The sequence below is a fragment of the Dendrobates tinctorius genome, unplaced genomic scaffold (assembly GCF_039654945.1).
Source record: "Dendrobates tinctorius isolate UK_male_01 unplaced genomic scaffold, ASM3965494v1 ptg000158l, whole genome shotgun sequence".
Taxonomy (NCBI): Eukaryota; Metazoa; Chordata; class Amphibia; order Anura; family Dendrobatidae; genus Dendrobates; species Dendrobates tinctorius.
In genome coordinates, this window is record NW_027361825.1 from 18,216,698 (window position 1) to 18,223,077 (window position 6,380).

Consider the following 6,380-nt stretch of genomic DNA (forward strand, 5'->3'; position numbering starts at 1 on the left):
GACTGCACATTCTGTGCTTCTCAGCTATTATGCATTTTCATACAGATCTTTTCCTGCATTGGTGATTTCCTTGAGGCCATGTGCACATTTGAGGCTAGATAGGAGAATTTATCTCTTGATATTTAATATACACCAATTCCATTATGCTTACATGATTATTTTGCTTATATTGTATAATCATATTCTGGCAATTTATTGTTGCATTATGCTTTGTTTGTATTGCTGGACAGGGGTTTCTTTATTGCCCATTATGGGTGGGATATAGTGTCCGTGGGGTGTTTTGGAGGTGTTGGGTTATTGGTTCATGTATGTATTTTAAATGTTTTTAATCTTATTCGTGTCCATTGTGAAATAAAGGTTTTTGCATTTTTTATATATGGATGTGCATACCATTATTAGCCTAGTCTTTGACAATAGTGCACCCTCCTATATATACATTGTCCACTGGGAAATAAAGCAAAAGTGTTACTAAAAGAGTGAAGGCAGCACTCTTTCCTCTCTTCTGCCGCCGCACGCTTTACAGATACAACAGTCAGTCCCGCTGTGACCAGATGAAGACTCTACCATCGATTGAGAGTAAAAGGATTTTACCGATATGATGACGAGCTGAAGGTTTTTTAAAAGCAACCTGGGCTTCCATAACACCTCAGCAGTGCCACAGGCTGATCACCTCCTTGCCACGCTGCATTGAAGCAGTAATTGATGCCAAAGGAGTCCCGACCAAGTATTGAGTGCATTTACTGAACATACATTTCAGTAGGCCAACATTTCAGATTTTAAAATAATTTTTCAAGCTGGTGTTTGTTATGAATGGGTCACCAAGGAGGATAGCAGGCCCAGGCTAAACCACAGAAAAACCAGAGAGGTTGGAGACTAAGTGGATTGCAGACCCCTGATCCTGTCCACACAACTAGCAGTAGCCATGGAGTGTACCTACGATGATCCTAGATGCCTCTGCACAGCAGGAGAGCTAACTAAGCCTAAAGCAAGAAAGGGGAAATCTAGACTGCCCCGGAGCAGACCCCAAAGGAATAGATAGCCCCCAAACATATATTGTCGGTGAGACAAGATGAAAACACAAACGCAGGCAGAAAAATAGACTGAGCAAATGATGGGGCCCACACTGACTAGACAGGACAGGAAAGGAAAGACACTGTCTGCAATCACGCAAAAAACCCTGCAAAAAGTCCAACACGTCTGATGCACAAAAACACTGAAGTCGCACGACTTCGCCCCCACTATATCAGCATTCTGGTATATTCTGAAAGCAAAGCAAAAAGAGACCAATATAACAGGGGACAAAACAAACTGGAACAAGCAGTAACATATGGGCGGTGATTCAGCACAGCACCAGCTGGAGCTTGCTGACCCGCACAAAGCTGAGATAGACAAAACCAGATCAAATGCAAACAGAATAGCAAATGAATAACTTAGCTGAACCATGCAGGGAAAAAGCGGGAGACATCAGACCTCAGAAGGAACAGGAAGAAAATCACCAGCAGGGATAGAGGGAGTCAGCTGTATTAAATCCCAATCAGAAACCCCAGATCTCCAATCGTCTTCCTCATCAGGTGGCAAGCCTCTGTCAATCAGATCAGATCCACTACCTCCAGTAACCACCAGAGGGAGCCCAGAAAGAGAACTCGCAACCCCTCTGTCAAACTGACCAGCTCCACTACCTTCAGTAAAGCAAGAGAGAGAATTCACAACAGGTGTTATAAAGAATTCAAATTTACTGATATAATGACTTTTGGGTTTTCATTGGCTGTAAGCCATAATCATCAACATTAACAGAAATAAACACGTGAAATAGATCACTCTGTAATGACTATATAATACATGAGTTTCACTTTTTGTATTGAAGAATTGAAATAAATTAACTTTTTGATGATATTCTAGTTTTGTGAGATGCACCTGTTGTGGTGCTAATAAAAATATGGATATCTTATAGCCTACATATTGTAATATATTGATTAGTCCATATTGAAATTAACCTGAAATATACAGACTGCATCTAGACCAAGACAGACAAGATAATGGTTACAGCCACAATCTTGAGAATCTATGTTTGCTGTTTGTCATTGTACTACATTAAGGTTTATTTGACCTCTGTCTGTGGTGAGTTTATCAGTCCCGCAGTGACACAATGTTGAGTATATTAAATGACAATGCTTGTTGAAACAGTATGTTTAATCTGGATTACTGGAAAGGATTAACCTTTGTGTATGCTGTTGACTTACTTGAATTTCAAGAGTAGTGAATGGTGTGAGTATATTGACAAAGTATTACCTGATATTTGTGTCATATGGGGGTTAAAAGTGGACTAGGCATATGGACAATTGCAGATTCTTTTACATAAAGCTATAGAAATATAGTTGGGGAAGCCTGATGTAAAACCAGAAATATAGTTGACGATCTGAAACCATTATAGTATATTCAATCTTAGAGATCTCTTTAACCGTAGTCTGAAATATATATATTTGTGTTAGGGCTCTAGTCATAGAAAGTTGTTGGAAACTTTGTTCTTATCATATGTAAATATCAGGGCAAGAGTAAATAGTCCGAAGAGGCAAGTCTTGTTTGATGTTTTTTATTCATGATAGGTGGCCACTGTCATGTGATTGGAACATCAAACAACTAACTTGTGTATTTTCATGTTTACCCAATATTATATTGAGTAAGCCTTTGTTTAAAGCATATAAAAGCTGGGAGGCAGCCAGAAGAGACAGGAGCTTGTGGACCTGCGTGAGAGGCACAGTGTAGATCCTAGGACAGCATTCTCTGTCTTCACTGACTGCTCCTCCCAGTTGAAGTATTTTCCGGACAGACGTAAATGCCCCTAGTGAAGATTCTTTTCTTTTCTTCTTTCCGATGTGAGTATATGTACTAAAATCTTTGTAGTTTGAATATATAAGTATACGCAATATCCTACTATTTTCTATTTCCTATAATTGCTAATCATTGTATAATAAATTTGTGTTATATCCAAGTAGTAGCCTTCTTTAAAGCCGTATCCGAACCTTATTGCTGAACAGTTGGCAATATACCTGTATATACATGAGCATAAATCTGTATATGCCTTTGGTTCCGTAGTTCGATGAGCACATGGCTTTCAACATAAAATGGCAAAGTCTCCACAATTTCAATCCATTTACTGTGTTTTTTGGCCACTTAAATGCAAGTTACATAAATGGTATTTTCCTTGAGATAGCATACTAGCGCATTGTGGGGAAAGATAAACTATTGCTCTTTCTCAGATTTGCTCAATCCCCAGTGTTAGGCACTTATTCCATTTCAAGCTCTGATAAGGATTCGTACAAATAATCTGTAACAGATACAAACCAGGCTGTGTCTGTCTGACAAGCTCAGGATTTATAGCCGCGGCATCAGTGATGACAGCATGTCGGGGTCCATACTATAGCCCTGGAGAGGTCCCAGGGAAGGAAGAGGATCATCTTCTTGGGAGCGGAGATAATAATATACACTATGTAGGCAAAAATATGGAAAATTGGGAAACAAACTTGCAATACTAAGCAAAAAAAAACGAAAAAAAACCCCATAAATAAATACATTTGAATTTAAATTTAATGTGAAATTAAATTTGATTGAACTTTAATCTAAAATTATTTACTTAAAAGAAAGTCATAAGGTAAAGGACAATGAAGTGGGGAACTAAGACTGAGGTCCATATTAATCTCTATTTGGGATGTATGAGCAAAAGAAAAGCTACACGATCAATAGAATAATGAGAATATTATCCATTTTGGGATCTTCTCTGCTTATGCCTTTCGATTTTATAAATTATATTTTTCAGCTGTAGCTCAAAAGTGTCCAGAGTCATGAATATTTCTATAATGTTGGCTGGAGGGTTTATAGGGTTTTAGCTCATCAATACGTACGTATCATGTAATTGGACAGCATATTGTACTTGACACGTTGGCTGGGGTCTTTGGCTTCTGTAACCTTAGGGGCTAATTAGTATTGCTGGCATTGAAATAGAAAAAAGGCTTGTATGACAGGTAGTGAACAATGTGACATCAATGTTTCCTTAAGGGCTGTCTGGTTTAGAAAAACGGTTTTGAAACTCATAATTAGGAAAAGCGTTAGTAGAGAAAGTTCCTCCGTACTGGAAAACGATTTGTAGGACCTGGTCTATAGATCATGTTAGTAATCTGTATTCGCTGGATGAGAACCACCTTTTACCTCTTGGCCTCCGTATCTCTTCTTTTGATTAGCCAGTCTGGAACAATGTCACATGTGCGTCATGCTGCAAGGAAAAAGCCGCTCCAGGCCGGTTAACCAATGTGGTAGGGGCCGGAATTGGGGAGGTGGACCATTGCTTACCCTGTCCGGATGACACAGACACCAGGTGATGTAAGGACGAGGCGGAGACAGATTTCACTAGTAACAGTTCCGGATTTATTCGTCATCCTCCTGATGACCACAACCACGCACCGCAGATTCTTTACAGTTCTCTGTCTCCAGGCCCGGGTACCTGCACCTTTGCTCCAGTCGAAGTAACGTCCCTCGCGGATCTTTCGCTGGGGCTGTTCTAGACCAATCTGCCGCCAGCGTTTCACCTGCCTGAGGTCGTCGTCCAATCGGAACCCCCGGGGCCTCGTCTGTCCTGCGGTCCGTCGGGTCAGGGCCACCCCCCTGACTGTCTCTTTGCTGTCCGTCCCCTGGTCGAGTTCTCTCTTCACCGTCTTCAACCGAGCTCCTCCCTGGACTAGCCCGCCTGGAACCCTACCCTGTCCTATTTATCCCCTCTCTCACCGGGAATTCCCCTCCTGGGTTCCTATCTCCCCGCCCCCCATGACTAAGCGTTTCTCAAACCATAAGCTGATGTTGGGTCCTAAGCTACTCCCCCCTGCCATCTTGTGTTCATTTCTAGGTACTGCACTCTCCTATCCACCTTTCCCAGCTGTCACCCTTCTATCCTGTCATTCTCCGTCTCTAGTGCACAAACCGTCCCCTCCTACTACCAGTTACGTCTGTCCGTCAAGTCACCTTCCCCTCACCAACACAGGAGCAGATGATGCTATCAGGTAAGTGGCGGTTGTCAGGTTTTCAGCGGTTGCAGATTACTGAAGTGGCCGATGGATCAGGTCCTGCAAATTGATTCATACCAATGCTAAGTTTCTTCAATCTCATCCAGCGACCAGAGTGGGGATCAGTGTTTCGAACATCATCTGGCCAGGTGCTGCCCGTGCCACTAGCTCTCTCTATTCTTTCACACATCCAGATGATATGGCAACCTGGCAGGCACATCTGATATAACAGGCTTGAGTATTCATGTAGTCGGCTTTCCTGCCACTACTATGCATTGCTTCCTAGCTCTTGGATTCATACCTTGGTTGTAAGACAAATCCATTTCTACTACATCGCTGGCTACTCTGACATGCCACTGATCAGTTCTGCATTGGATGCTGTGACAAACTTAACTCTTTAACTCTATGTCATCATTGAGTAAACTCTGCTGTTCGGCTGCCAGCTCTGCATTGGACTCTCTATTTCTCCAATATTCTAGAGTTGTGGCCAAAAGTATTGACGCCCCTGCAATTCTGCCAGATAATACTCAGTTTCTTCCTGAAAATGATTGCAAACACAAATTCTTTGGTATTATTATCTTCATTTAATTTGTCTTAAATGAAAAAACACAAAAAGAATTGTCCTAAAGCCAAATTGGATATAATTCCACACCAAACATAAAAAAGAGGGTGGACAAAAGTATTGGCACTGTTCGAAAAATCATGTGATGCTTCTCTAATTTGTGTAATTAACAGCACCTGTAATTTACATGTGGCACCTAACAGGTGTTGACAATAACTAAATCACACTTGCAGCCAGTTGACATGGATTAAAGTTGACTCAACCTCTGTCCTGTGTCCTTGTGTGTACCACATTTAGCATGGAGAAATGAAAGAAGACCAAAGAACTGTCTGAGGACTTGAGAAACCAAATTGTGAGGAAGCATGAGCAATCTCAAGGCTACAGGCAGCTGAGTGGTTAAGATCCTGCGATCAGAGCTAACTGCTATGAGTAAATGTTGGCAGTGTAAAACAGCCTGCACCAGCTAGGTATGGAGCAGGCTCAGTGTATGAGGCTTCTCCATACAAATCCTCCTTTTTCTGGCATACATACAGTATATGGAGAGCATTGAGAGAAGTGGGTGAATGTCGGGCAGGGGAAGGGACTCTTTCGGCATTTTCCCCTAGTTTTGGGCCCCATAGCTGTCATGCTGCTTGCCACTTTTGGCGGTCCACCACAGGCTGCAGCCAACGCATTCCACGAGGGGCACCGCATTACAGGACATAACCATAGGGTGTGCAAAAAGTAGCAGTTGCAGTATTATTAAGGAACAATGGTAGGTCACTGGT